The 14,218-nt window shown below is 40.1% G+C and overlaps 1 long non-coding RNA gene across 1 annotated transcript in view; it reads right to left on the minus strand.

The window, feature by feature from the left end:
• Positions 1–12,416, minus strand: part of LOC311579466 — a 14,406-nt gene extending 1,990 nt beyond the window's left edge. Inside the window, exons 1-2 of the long non-coding RNA XR_014773163.1 lie at positions 11,786–12,416; positions 151–202 (exon numbers count right to left, since the gene is read on the minus strand). This is a non-coding gene — a long non-coding RNA (uncharacterized lncRNA). The remainder of the gene's footprint in view (positions 1–150; positions 203–11,785) is intronic.
• Positions 12,417–14,218: the final 1,802 nt, after the last annotated feature.

Raw genomic sequence — 14,218 nt, forward strand, 5'->3', positions numbered from 1 at the left:
CACACACACACACACACACACACACACACGTGCCTACATCACATTCCAGACATATATACATTTTTTTCTTATTTTTTGAGATGATAATATATTACATCATTCCTCCCTCCCCCTTTCTCCCTCCAAATGTTCCCATCCACCCCAACTTACTTGCTTTCAAATTCATGGTCTCTTTTTCATTAATATTTGTTACAACACTTTTCTAAAACAGAATAAAATACATAAATAAATAAACTCTTATACACTACAGCCTGGCCACAGTTTTCCCTCCTCTACTCCTCCCAGGCCCCTCTCACCCACCCCAGATCTACTTCCCCTCCATTTCCCTTCAGAAGAGCGCAGGCCTCCAAGAGACAACAACTAAACACGACAAGAACAAATACAGTAGGACAAGGCCTGGACAAGGCAGTCCAACAGGAGGAAAAGAGTCCTAAGAGCAGCCAGAGTGAGAGACACACCTGCTCCCACTGTTAGGAGTCCCACAAAAATACCAGGTTAACAGCCATAGCAGACATGCAGGGCCTGGTACAGAACCTTGAAGAGCCAATGCTCACTTATAAGTGAATATTAGCTAGAAAATAAGGGATAACCATGCTGTAATCCACAGGCCCAAAGAAGCTACATAACAAGGATGGCTCAAAGGGGAAACATTTGAATATCGCTGTTAAAGGGAAATTGAATAGACATTGTGGGTGGATGGGGGGAGAGGACTGGATGAGGGAGAGGTGGGCATAAGAACAGGAAGGACCAGCTGGAGAGAGAGCAGAGGGAGAGAGTACTGAGAGAGACAACTGAACCAGGGAAGAGAGCATCTCTAGAAACCTAGAGCAATGAAAAATCTATGTGAGTGACCCTACATAAGACTCCTAGCAATGGAGGATATGGAGCCTGAACCAGCCATCTTCTATAGCCAGGAAAGACTGCCAATTGAGGGACTGGGACACTAACCCAGCCACAAAACCGAAGACCTACAATTTATCCTGCCTATAGGATGCGCAGGGGTAAAGATGGAGCAGAAATTGAGGGAATGGCCAAACAATGACTGGCCCAGCTTGAGACCCATGTGATGAGAGGGAGCCCACCCCTACCCTGTTAATGGTGGTCTGATGTTCTTGCAGACAGGAGTCTACCGTACCCGTCATCAGAAAGGCTTCACCCAGTAACTGATGAAAACAGATGCAGAGACCCACAGCCAAACATTAAGAAGACCTTGGGAAATCCTATGGAAGATGGAAAAGAAAGATTGAGAGAGTCAGAGGGGTCAAGGGCACCATGAAAAAAAAACCTACAGAATCAAATAACCTGGGCCCATAGGGGCTCATGGAGGCTGGGTTGCCAAGCAGACGGCATGCATGGGACTGACCTAGGCCCTTTGCACATATGCTACAGTTCTATAACTTGGCCTTCATGTGGGACTCCTAACAGTAGGAGCAGAGGCTCTCTCTGATTCTGCTGTCTGGTCCTTTTCCCTGACTGGATGGCCCCCTCTAGCCTCAATAGGAGATGCACACGGTCTTCCTCCAACCTGATACGCCAAGGCTAGTTGGTTGTCATGGGATGCCTTCCCTTTTCTGAAGAGAAAGGGAAAAGTGGACGTGGATAGTTGTGGCAGGGGAAGGACCTGAGAAGAGGAGAGAGGGGAAACTGTGGTTGGGATATAGATTAGAAGAGAAAGAAAATAACCCATTAGAATGCATAAAATTTTGATATAGCAATAACACATAAGATTAAAAACTTAATACACTTACATCAGATTACAAGCAGCTTCAGAGAACTCTTTTAGTTCTTTATAAAGTATTGAAAACCTTGTTATATATTACAGCCACTGAATGTTGTAGAACACTAGACTCCTGCTTTACTACCCAATATCTATCTTCCCTCTTTTTTCTTTTTCTTTTCCTTTTTTTTTTGGGGGGGGGGTGGTGATGGTGGTGGTGGTGGTGGTGGTGGTGGTTTGAGACAAGGTTTGTTTGTGTACCCACCATGTCTATCCTGGGACTCTCTCTGTAGACCAGAACTGGCCTTGAACTCAGAGATCCACCTGTCTCTGACTCCCAAGTGCTGTGATTAAAGGTGTGAGCCACCACTGCCTAGTGGCGGCTTCTTCTTCTTCTTCTTCTTCTTCTTCTTCTTCTTCTTCTTCTTCTTCTTCTTCTTCTTCTTCTTCTTCTTCCTCTTCCTCCTCTTCTTCTTCTTCTTCTTCTTCTCTCTCTCTCTCTCTCTCTCTCTCTCTCTCTCTCTCTCTCTCTCTCTCTCTCTCTCTCTCTCTCTCTGTTCATATATTTCAATGCTTGGTCCCCAGTTAGTGAAACCGTTAGATAAGGATATGAAAGTGTGGCTTTGTTGGAGTAAAGATGGCCTTATTGGGGGAGGTGTATCACTGGGGATGGGCTTTGAGCTTTCCAAAGCTCATATCTGGTCCAATCTCAATCTCTCTCTGCTTGCCGTCAGCAGATCAGGATGTGAAGCTCTCAGCTACTGCACTAGTGCTATGCCTATCTGCTTCCCACCATGATGATCATGGACTGACCCTCTAAAACTATAAGCAAGCCTCCAACTAAATGTTTTCTTTTATAAGAGTTGTCTTGGTCATGGTGTCTTTTCACAGCAACTAAGACAGAAGTTTGTACCAGAGACTGGCATGTTACTGTTATATGCCTTACCATGCTCTTTGTTGAGAAATATGGAAGATAGGACTTTGGACTAGAAAAGCAGTTGAATACTATAAGACTTAATGGACTATTCTGGAATGGGAATGGAAGGCAGTAGTATTGAGAGTAATGTGGACAGTGCAGGCCAGTTCAAGAGGTTTCAGAAGGGAATACTATTGGGACCTGTTCTTGTGATATTTTTGCAAATAAGGTGGCTTCTTTCTGTCCTTGTCCAAAATCTCTGCCAAAGGCTAAATTAAAGAGTTTGGGGTTAAGTTCCCTGGCAAAGGAGATTGTAAGACAGCCTAGTATTGACTATGCCACTAGGTTATTAATGACCATACTCTTATGCAAATCTACAATGAAAAAAAGCAAGCAGGGCAAAAGAAAAAAAAAAAAGAAAATATACAGCTTGAGATTTAATATTGGCACCAAGTCTTGTGTTCAATGAAATGAGGAGTTTAAAGGAGAACATGATTTGAAATGGACAAAAAGGGAGTGGTACCCTCAGAGAAAGACCAGGTACCATCCAGCTAGCTTCCAGGTGTGAAAAGAGATGAAAGCTTATACAGCAAAGGAAAGCATCAAGTTACAGCTTATGCAGATGTAAGTTTTGGAGAGGGCTAGGTTAGGTCCAGGAAGGGCAGAACTTGGCAGTTTTGCCATGTGGTTCCCGATTTAGATTAGAGAAGGATACGGAAAAGGGTTGTGAAATCTTCCTCCGCAGCACTGGGGCCAGGCACGTAGTAAAGGAGTCCCTTCATTGAGATTGCTAACACCCTCCCCCTCAGCCTCTAGTAACCACATTGTATACTCAGATCACCAGTTTTGCTTTGTTTTGTAGCTTCCATATATGAGAAGTAACATGTAGTGTTTGTCTTTCTGTGTCTGATTTCAGCTGCCCCATTGTTCTCTAGTTCTCTATCATTTTTGACAAATGGCAGCATAATATATTAAAATATGGTGTGTATACTACTGTATCTTTATCCATTCATTCATTGATAAGATGCTTTGGCTGCATCCATATCTTGACTGCAATTTCTATCACTGCAATGCATGTAGGAACAATAGGAGGGTGATTACATTTCCTCTAGGTAGATATTCAGAAGTGCAATTGCTGGATCATATGGTTGAACTTTTATATTCCTACTAACATTGTTTCAGTTCTCTTTATTCCACGGCTTCATTTTGCGTGTGTATGTGTGTGTGTGTGTGTGTGTGTGTGTGTGTGTGTGTGTGTGTGTGTGTGTGTGTTTGGTATTCTTCCCTCAGGACCCATTTCTTCTTATAATATAATGGCTTAACAGTGTGGTTTTGATTTGCATTTCCCTGACAGCTAATGATATAAATTTGTTGGCCATTTCTATTTCTTTTTTTATAAGAATATTTATTCATCAGATCCCCTATTTTTTTGACTCCTTGAAATTAACCTACTTTTGAAGCTCATTATGTAATCTGCATACTAATTCTCTGGCCAGGTAAATACCTTATAATACTATCTCCCTTTCTCCCATTTTAAAACAATATTTCCTCGGCTGTTAAAAACACCTTTAAGGAATTGATGTGTCTTACTAAAAAAAACAAACTTGTTTTTCAGGTGAGGAAATGTCTTACTATCATAAGCAACAAATAAAAAAGTAGGATGCAAATGAGCTAGATTGTGTATGTGAATGCGTGTGTGCACATGCCTAAGGGCAGAGATGCAGTGGGAAAACGGTTCTAAAAGTATTGATAAAGATAGAAGAATAATCAGATTACCAGGCCCTTAACAAAAAGCAGTCTTAAATATAGAAAAGTGTAACTTGGGCCACCATAGCCCCTTTCCCTAGTTTCACTCCAGGGGAAGAGGTATCTCCCATCTGGCTGATCCTGTGTGAGGATTTGTACGGAATAATGTTATTAATTGATATGCTCTGGCTATGCTCTCTCTTTTTTGTTTATCAGTAGTCTATCTAAATAAACTTTCCTCCTCTGTCTATGCCTTCTTCAGTGAGTGCTTCTTAACTTACTCGTCTACGTATCTGTTCGTTGCTCTCCCATCTGCCTTCTGCACGATCTCAGCTCCATCCTGATGTCTCAAAATGTGCACCATCTTCATCCCCCTGGGGCCTCTCCATACTTTAAAAAAATGTTCTCTTGGAAGTATCTACTTATACGTGCTTCCTCTTGCATCTAATGCATCCAGTCCAATCCTGACACTGATATCTCTTCCAAATAAACTGCCTAGCCAGGTGTCGTGGAGCGCAGCTTTGATCCCAGCACTGAGGCTTGTCGATCTCTGTGAGTTCGAGGTCAGTCTGGTCTACATAGAGAGTTACAGGACAGCCATGAAGAGATCCAGTCTTGAAAAAAAAAGATACAAATAAACTTCCTTTTTGAACTTCCTTGTTCCTATCAGCATTTGACCTTTCCTGTTTCCTAAACTAGAACATAATCTTCTCAGATACAAGCATTTTGTAATAATCCTTTGAATCTGCGAAAACCCACTGTATTTTGCAATGTGTCATTTGTTTTACTTCCAGTATCTTTGTCCAGTTCCTTCTGATGGACTTTGTGCCCTTGGCTAACATTTGAATATGAGAACACGTTAGAAGAATCAAGTGTCCCAGACACGGATGTTCAGAGAGCTACAAAAGTCATTTCCGGACAGAGTTAGAAAGCAAGCACTGGAAACCCAAAAATGAGGATCTGATGGTTAGGAATTATTAACTTGCGATGTCTTGTTGTACATCTTAGTATTCCTATACACATTAGTTTATATCAAGTTCAGGAGCTAAATGAAATATATAGTGAAATAATATTACAGTATGTTGTTCATCATAAAGAGTGTATGCAGTCTCAGAGCAGTAACTTCATGACTGGCAACCTGAATGGAAATCCTACATGTTGGGATAAACCTGGAAGTGATATTAGAGATGAAACAGGGAGGGAAGGTGCACACTGCATTCACAGTCTGAAAAGATGGTGAAGTGTGCAATATGAAATACAAGACAGTATGAACGGAAGCTTAAAAACAGGCTTTGAAGAAGGGCTTGTCCATTTGTACTAATAAGACTAAAGAACATGTCCAGAAGTTACAAAGGTAAAGTAAAAAGGCAAACAAATTTTGAATTTAAACACTTCATTACATCATTTGAAAACCTTCAAATCCTCTTTGCTTCTATGTTAAGTAATACAAAAACTCATAGCTAGCTCAACAGTCATCTTTCAAAAAAGAAAAATAAAGCAAAGACATGTTGGTCAGCTACTACAATTGCACTTACAGGTTTAGCTGTGAAATAGAGTATCAAATAGACAGAAAATGGAACCAGCCCAAGAGAGGTGTGCAGAGCTGGGAAGGTGGAGCCATCTAAGCCCTTTGACTTCAGACATGGAGTTACAGGATTTGGAATTTGCCCTGCTGGGTTTACCTTTGGCTTCAGCTCACTGTGCCCACATTCCTCACTTTTAGGATAGTAATGTCTATTTCATGGCCTTCTATGTTGGAAACATGTACTTTGCTTTTTATTTTACAGGGGTTTACAATTAGATTGTTTTGAGTCTCGGAAGAGGCTTGGAGTTTGGAATGTTAAACTGTGTTGAGACTGGGAAAACCCATGGGGGCATCTGAAGTTACACTAAAATGCATTTTGCATTACGATACAGCCACCAGCCTGTGGGAGGCAACGGAGTGTGGGGTGTGGAGGTTTGGGTGAGAATGGCCTCATAGTCTTAAGCTGAAATGGTGACATTACCTGAGAGCTCCTCCTGTAAGCATCTTACAATGTCCCTAGTTAGGCTGACCTTTCAAAGTATAGCTTCTAGAACAGGTTTCACCTACAGGTGTTTCCAGGGTCTTCTGGTGACCCTATAGTAGTTCTTCTTTGAGTTATCTCATTCACAGAGCTAGGCCTGTGTACTCATCACCATTTCCCTACACTCTGGTGCTACTTTCTACTAACATCCATCTCCTCAAGAATGACAACCACTTGAGTGAGCCCAGGGCCCTCTCTCTCTACCTCTCACACTCATGAACTGTTAAAACTCACATGAACAACATTAAATGCACTGGCCCAGACCCAGAAGGGCGCACATGGTATATACTCACTTATAAGCAGGTATTAGACACGTAATACAGGATAACAAAGTACAATCCACAAACCTAAATTAGCTAAGTAACAAGAAGGCCCCTAGGCAGGATGCTTAATTCTCATTAAGAAGGGCAAACAGAATAGACAGTTGAGGCAGTTAGAGAGGGAACAGGACTGGAGCCTACCATAGATGTCCCCTGAAAGGCTCCACCCAGCAGGGGATCAAAGCAGATGCTGAGACTCACAGCAAACTTTAGGCAGAGTGCGGAAGTCTTATGGAAGGGTGGGGGTGGGGTAGAAGGACAGGGAGGAGACAGGAGCTCCACAAGAAGACCAATGGAACTAACAAATCAGGGCCCAGGGGGTTCCTGCAGAGGCTGATGCACCAACCAAGGACCATACATGAAAAGGGCCTAGGGCCCTGCTCAGATGTAGCTGATAGGCATCTCAGTCTCCATGTGGGTCCCCTGTAAGAGGAGCAGGGGCTGTCTCTGCTATGGACTCTGTTGCCTGTTCTTCCATCACCTCTCCTTGGCAGGCCAGCCTTGCCAGGCTACAAAGGAAGAGGATGCAGTCAGTTCTGATGAGACTTGACAGGCTGGGGTCAGTTAGTAAGTGAGGAGGGCTCCTCCTGTCTGAGCACTAGGGGAGGGGGAGGGGAGTAAAAGAGAGGGAGGGTGGGGCCGGGAGGAGACAAGGGAGACAAGGGAAGGGGCTATGATCAGGATGTAAAGTGAATAATTTTTATTCCCAATGGATATTTTGTAGTTTTTATGATTGAAAATGCTGTGAAGTTTGTAGAAAATAGTGCAACTGTAGGGATTAGATGTAAAGATGGTATTGTCTTGTGGCAGAGACAGAAAATTTTAATTTTTGAAGATATTTAAGGAAGGTTCCAAAATTCTACTTTAAAAATTATTTATTCATTTTACATCCCAATCGTAGCCCCCTCCCTCCTCTTCTCCCAGTCCCAACCTCCCTCCCTCTTCTCCATATCGCCCCCTACCCCTCAGAAAACGGAAACCCCCCCCCCACCTACCCAGCACATCAAGTTGCATTCACCAAGGTGGCCTGGCAGCCCTACCAGGGGGAAGTGATTGAAAACCATGCAAGGAAGTTCTTGTCAGAGAACATGATGCTGTATGATCAATCATTTTACATGGCTTATTGCAGCTCTATGACTGACAAAGCAAGGTTAGCTGCAAAGACGGAAATGAAGAGCTCCAGATGAAAGAAAAGGCAAGTCATAATGTTGATTTAAAAGTTTTAAAAATAATTTTAAAGTACACAATAAAGCTAAGAATAAAGCTTTTGAACTACAGCTTAGCTGGACTGACAAGTTCACTCAAGAACATGAAATGACTCCAAAAGATGAAAAAAGAACGAGAGATATGCTAAGGATTCTTTGAGAGATGATGAATAAGAAGGTAATATGTAGCATTTTACTTCAGCATCTATTGTTTCTGTTTCTATGACAGTCTCAAGTAATTATTTAATACCATGGATTATATATACCCACTGACCAAGTACTCTTAAATTTATTGTCTTGTAAACCCCCTGGTATGTGTGCATGTGTGTGTGTGTGTGTGTGTGTGTGTGTGTGTGTGTGTGTGAGAGAGAGAGAGAGAGAGAGAGAGAGAGAGAGAGAGAGAGAGAGAGATTATCAACTCACTTGTTAATAGAGATGTACAATGGGTTCCATGAACTGGCTATTGTGAATATGACACAGAGTTGCATATATTCGTTATATGCTAACCTATGATGTGGTTCCTTTACATACATACCCAGAAATACAATAGTTGGATTAGATGGTAGTTCTATTTTTCAAGTTTCCCCTCTATTTTTAGTTTTGTGAGGAGCTTCTATTCCAACTTCATTAGTAACTGACCTAATCTACTTTCCCATTGTTGATGCTTAAGGATTCCTTTCCCTTAATCCATACCAGCAGCTTCTGTTGTTTTCTTGATGATGATCATTTTGACTTGGGTGAGATGGAAGCATCATTAAGCTTTGATGTGCACTTCTCTAATAGCTAAGGATGTTTACTTCTTTCATAGATTTAGGAGTGACTCGTACTTGAGAAAAAGCTTCTTAATTCTCTTGATCATTTATGAACTGGTTTATTTGGCATAGTATTGATCAATATTTTGGCTTTATGTATTCTAGATGCTAATCTTTTGATAGATGAAGAGCTAAACTTTTTTCCATTCAATAAGTTCACTTCACTCAGATGTAACCTCATTTGTAAATTCTATTTCCTAAGATACAGTCCTATTCACCAAGTCCTTCTCTCTGCCTTTTTTTTTTTTTTTTTTTTTTTTTTTTGGTGTGTGTGTTGTTTACCTCTACCAATGTTAACGCTTCAGATTTTACATTAAGTTCTTTGATCCATTTTGGATTTGTTTCAATGCATAGTATGTAGATCTACATGTGGATATGTAGTTTTGCCAGCATTGCTTGCTGAAGGCTGAGTTTTTGGTTTTGTTTGTTTGTTTGTTTGTTTGTTTTGCTTGTTTTTAATCAATGTTTAGGCAGTTTTACTAAATTCTATAGTTACGTGGGTTTGTCTCTAGATCTTCTATTGTATTACTCAACTTGCCTGTGTGTTTTGTGTTTGAGTGTGAGTGTGTGTGTACATGTGCACATGTGCCACTACCATGCTATTTTGTTACTATGGTATAATTTAAAACCAGGTGTTGTGCTGCCTCCAACACTGCTCTTCTATCCAAGATTTCTGTGGCTATTTGTGGGGTTTCCATATAAATTCTAGAATCATATTTACTAATTCTTTACAGAAATTCACTAGAATTTTGAAGGAACTTCATTGAACATATGGACTGAGTTCTGTACCACCTCCACTTATATACTATTAGATCTACTAACTTACAAACATAGGACATATTTCCAGTTTCTAGTATCTTCTACAATTAGTTTTTATGCTTTAAATTTTAGAGGTTTTTCTCCTTCTTATTCCAGATTTTCCAATGTATGGTATTTTGATGTATTCAGTAATGATGCTCTGGTCACTAGTATGTTTTAATGTCCCAATCTTTACCTCTAATTTTGTACTTCCTTGGTTTGTTTTCTTTGACTTTTTCTTAGTTAGTTAAGGATTTGTCAATTCCGAAAGAACCAATTCATTTTTCATTTTTATACTGCTCTTTTAGTCTCTAATTCATTTCTGAGCAGGTCTTTATTGTTTCTTTCAATCACTGAATTTTTCTAGAGGGAAGGGAATTGGCTGTTCTTTTTCAAAGACCTTGAGATAGATAAGTATGCTTCTCAAATTCTCTGCTTTTTAATGGAAGCACTTATAAAAAAATTCCCTCTTAGAACTATGAGCTCACTCATTTCATTTCATACTTTGAAGCTTACATTTAAGTCACTTAGTTGATTTGCAGGATCAAGTGACGGGTGTTGGGGTGTCCTGAATGATTTATTGATGAGAATTTAATATTGATTACTTCATTTTATTTGGACCTAGCTGTCCCTTTTTGTCCAGTAATAGTTTTATGAAATTCAGTGCAACAATGTTCAATATACTTACAATCATTGTATCTGGATGGCTCTTTCCCTTATTAATATGCAGTCACCTTGTTTCTTTCTGATTTTGGTTTGACTTCAAGTCAAAAACAAATAAAAGTATAGTTTCTCTTACCTGCTTTTCTCTCCACTTGTCACTTTTTTTCACTTTGAATATACATGTGTCTTTGTAAATATATTTCTTGCAAACAAAAAAACTGAATATTGTATTATTTAAATCAGCCTGTCTATGTATCTTAGAGATAAGGCCACTTATATTATGATTATTGTGAGCTACATAGCTTTAGTGTTTGCTTTCTGAATCAGTTCAAATTTGTTCTTTCTTCCTTATTCATCTTAAGCTTTTGGCTTGCTGAGTTCATAAAAGTTTATTCCTGATTTTATTTATAGCCATTTGAATGTAATAGTTCACCTTCGTCTTTAATATCTGATTTTATTTTTCCTTCTGTTTGCATGCATCAGTAGTGCTTTCTATTTGACTTACTGAGCTCTTTACTTCTAATATTTCTATTTAATTTTTTATTCAGAATCTCAATTTCCTTGAAGTTGCAAATGTTCTCCAAGTCCTGAATAACATTCTTAGTTGACTCATCTGATTACTTAACTACTTTATGAAATCACTCATCATTTTAAACACTAGACCTTTGAATTCTTTATCCAGAATTAAGAATTTTCAGTACCTTGGGATTCAGCTCTTGAAAGGGTTTGTTCTCTTTGAAGTATCATGTGTTGGAATTTGTGCATTGCTGGGGTATCTGTTTATCTGGGATCTTCTCCTGAGGACTCAACTTCCAGTACCACTCAGAAAATAGAAAACCAATTACCATAACAAGAGCACAAAACCAAAAGTAAATATATAAATACAATTCAAATCATTTAAGGACAAGTAGTATACCAATAACCAGAGAAAATGAAAAAAAATGTAAACTATAAAGTTAAAAACTAAATTAAAATAATGAGTTGCACAAAGGATCTGGGAAATAGTAAAAAGAAGCAGCAAAGTTAAATATAAAGGGGGAAGGGAGGATGTGAGGAAGAGGGAGATAAAGGAGCAACAGATAAACCTCATCATAAAATAAAGAAAATGTACAAAATTAGAGAAAGTTAACAAGATAAGTAAAAAAATAAAAACATTAATGTTCTCTAAAAATAATGTGAAAACGAAGAGGTTAGAATAGAGCTTAGGGTACTTGCCTAGCATACACAATGTCCTGCATTTGATCCTTAACAACAACAACACACACACAACTGAAAACATGAAGTAAAAAGAAAAGAGAGCTTAAAAAGAGAAAAAACAATAAAAGGTAATGAGTTTTAGCCAGGTGTGGTGGTGCACACCTGTAATCCCATCACTCGGGGAGGCAGAGATTTCTTTTGGGATTCTAAGGCTGGAAATCTTCCAGCTAAGGTAGAAGTGCTGTTGTAGCTTCAGCCTCTTATTCTTACTATTCAGTGTGCTGCTTTTTGCACACTGATGGCAAGCCAGTTGAGGATTAGTTGTCACTATGAGGATGAACTCACTTTAGAAGCTTTCCTTCTTTGTGGATCAGGATTCGCTGTGAGCACGTTAAACTACCGCCTGTAGACATGGCAGGTTTGCATTCACTCCAGAAACCTTCCATTTTGTGCATCAAGCTGTAGGAATGTCCAACCCGTGGGGTGTCCCTGAGTACATTGGGGGATGGAAGAGGCAAACAGGAGTATTGAGATGTACACTGAAGAGGAAGAACCAAGGGAATCTGGCATGCTGCTTGCTAGTCTGAATGCATTTAGGCACCTCTCGACAGCAAACAAAAACGGAGGGGTAAGAGTCTAAAGGAAAAGGGTGATCTGTTGGACCAAGGCAAAATGTTCTTAGTCCTACCTGGCAGCAAACTGCACATGGCAGTGAGGTAGCTCCCAAGAGGCTCAATGCTGTTCTCCAGTTATTCTGAGATGAGGGCTGGGTCCTGTACTGAGTAGGGCAGACCACCATGCCTTCCACAGCTCTAGCCCTACAATTAAACTCAGCTTGCTGATATATGGCTGTTCCCTGCTCCATCACTACCTCTTGTGGCCTCTGCCTACCTAGACTCCAAGCAGGCCATCTCCAGACTCCTTGAATTGCAGTTGCTCCATTCTTAAGACAATAGGCTCTCCTCTCAAGATGGCACCTTGCTATACATTAGAAGATGTACAAAGCAGCACAGTGACTTTCTTTTCCAATGCTGGGCTACTGCACAGGAATCATTGGAATACCATATCCTCTCACTGGACTTGTGAATTACAAATACTGTAAGATTGTTCAATTGCTATAACTATTAGTCTTTCAGCAGAGATGCCAAGCTTACCTTCCTTGTAGCTGTGGCTTTGTAGCCCAGTGTCCCCCTCCTCCTTGTAGCAGAGGCTAGGTGTTTCCTCTTCCACCCCACACCACCTGTTTATTGTTAGTCAGAACAGCTTCATGATTCCTTCTGTTCTTTCTCTGTATCTTTGGAATTAAGACTGTCTTGCTACCCAGCATTTTCTTTCTCAGAATCACACCAAGAAAGATTCTAAACTGCCACACTCCAAGCCCCTGTCCCCAATATGTAACTTTAATGAGGTCAATTATCTTTTAATGATAATAAATCCATTTTCAAATATTTTTATAAAATGACATTTTTATATTACACAAAGACTTATCAGTTAAACCCTTAAATGACTGTAAGAGAAACACTAAACCTAGTTCAAATACATGAACAACACTGGCTTTACTATTAAAATAGCAGAATTGAGATACAAAAGCAAACTGGGGGGACTGTAGTGATATCTGTATTAACACAGATGATACCCACAATCCCTTTTCAGAGGTTTTCTTTTCTCATCTTTGCCTATCTCCCTCCTCGTTCTTCAAGTTATCAATAAAATTTACTGTTAAAATAAATTTTAGGATTCTCAATTGTAGGGCTGGAGAGCTGGCTCAGAGGTTAAGAGTGCATCCTGCTCCTGCAGAGGACCTGAGTTGGGTTCCCAGCATCCACATGGAAGCTCACCACTGTCTGGCTGTCACTTCAGTGCTGGGGATTCTGATATCTTCTGGCCTCTGCTGCTATATGCATGTGGTGCACAGACATACATGCTAGCAAAACAATCATACACGTAAAATAAAATAAAATCTCAAAAAAATGTTTAAATCCCTAAAGACTATTTATAGAATAGCTGAAATTTTCCAGATTTTGTGACTTCTTAAAGAGATCAAAGGAGGAATTTAAAACTAATGATTTGACCCTTGCCTTGGGCCTACAAAAACCATGACTGTTGTGTTTGGGTTTTGTTTTGAATTTTTAAGTAATTTATTCAGATTACATCTCAGTTGTTATCCCCTCACTTGTATCTTCCCGTTCCCCCCTCCTTCCTTCTTTCATCCTATTCCCCTCCCCTAGGGAATCTCATCCCCAACTATAAGATCACAGCCTATCAGGTCTCTTTCTGGTAGCCTGCTTACTCTTCCTCTGATCTCCCCACCAAGGGGAAGTGGTCAAATAGGTGGCACCAGAGTTCATGTCAAAGTCAGTCCCTACTCTCCACACAACTGTGGAGAATGTGCTGTCCCCTGGCTAGATCTGAATAGGGGTTCTAGGTTTACTACATGCATTGTCCTTGGTTAGTACAGTAGTTTGAGCTGACCCGCCTGGGTTCAGATCCACCAACCTTAATGGTCTTCTTGTAGGTTTCTAGAACGCTCTGGATCTTTCTATTTCCCCCATTCTTCTTTACCTCTCTCATCTAGAGTCCCAATAGGAAGTCCCAGTATCTATCCCGATCTCCTGGTAAGTGAAGACTTTCAGAGCACATCTCTGTTAGGCTAGTGTCCAATTATAAGTGAGTATATACCATGTGTATCTTTCTAGGTCTGGGTTAACTCACTCAGGATGATCATTTCTAGTTCAATCTATTTGCCTGCAAATTTCAGAATTTCCTTGTTTTTAATAG

The sequence above is a fragment of the Acomys minous genome (assembly GCF_964271855.1).
Source record: "Acomys minous genome assembly, chromosome: 12".
NCBI classification, from domain to species: Eukaryota; Metazoa; Chordata; class Mammalia; order Rodentia; family Muridae; genus Acomys; species Acomys minous.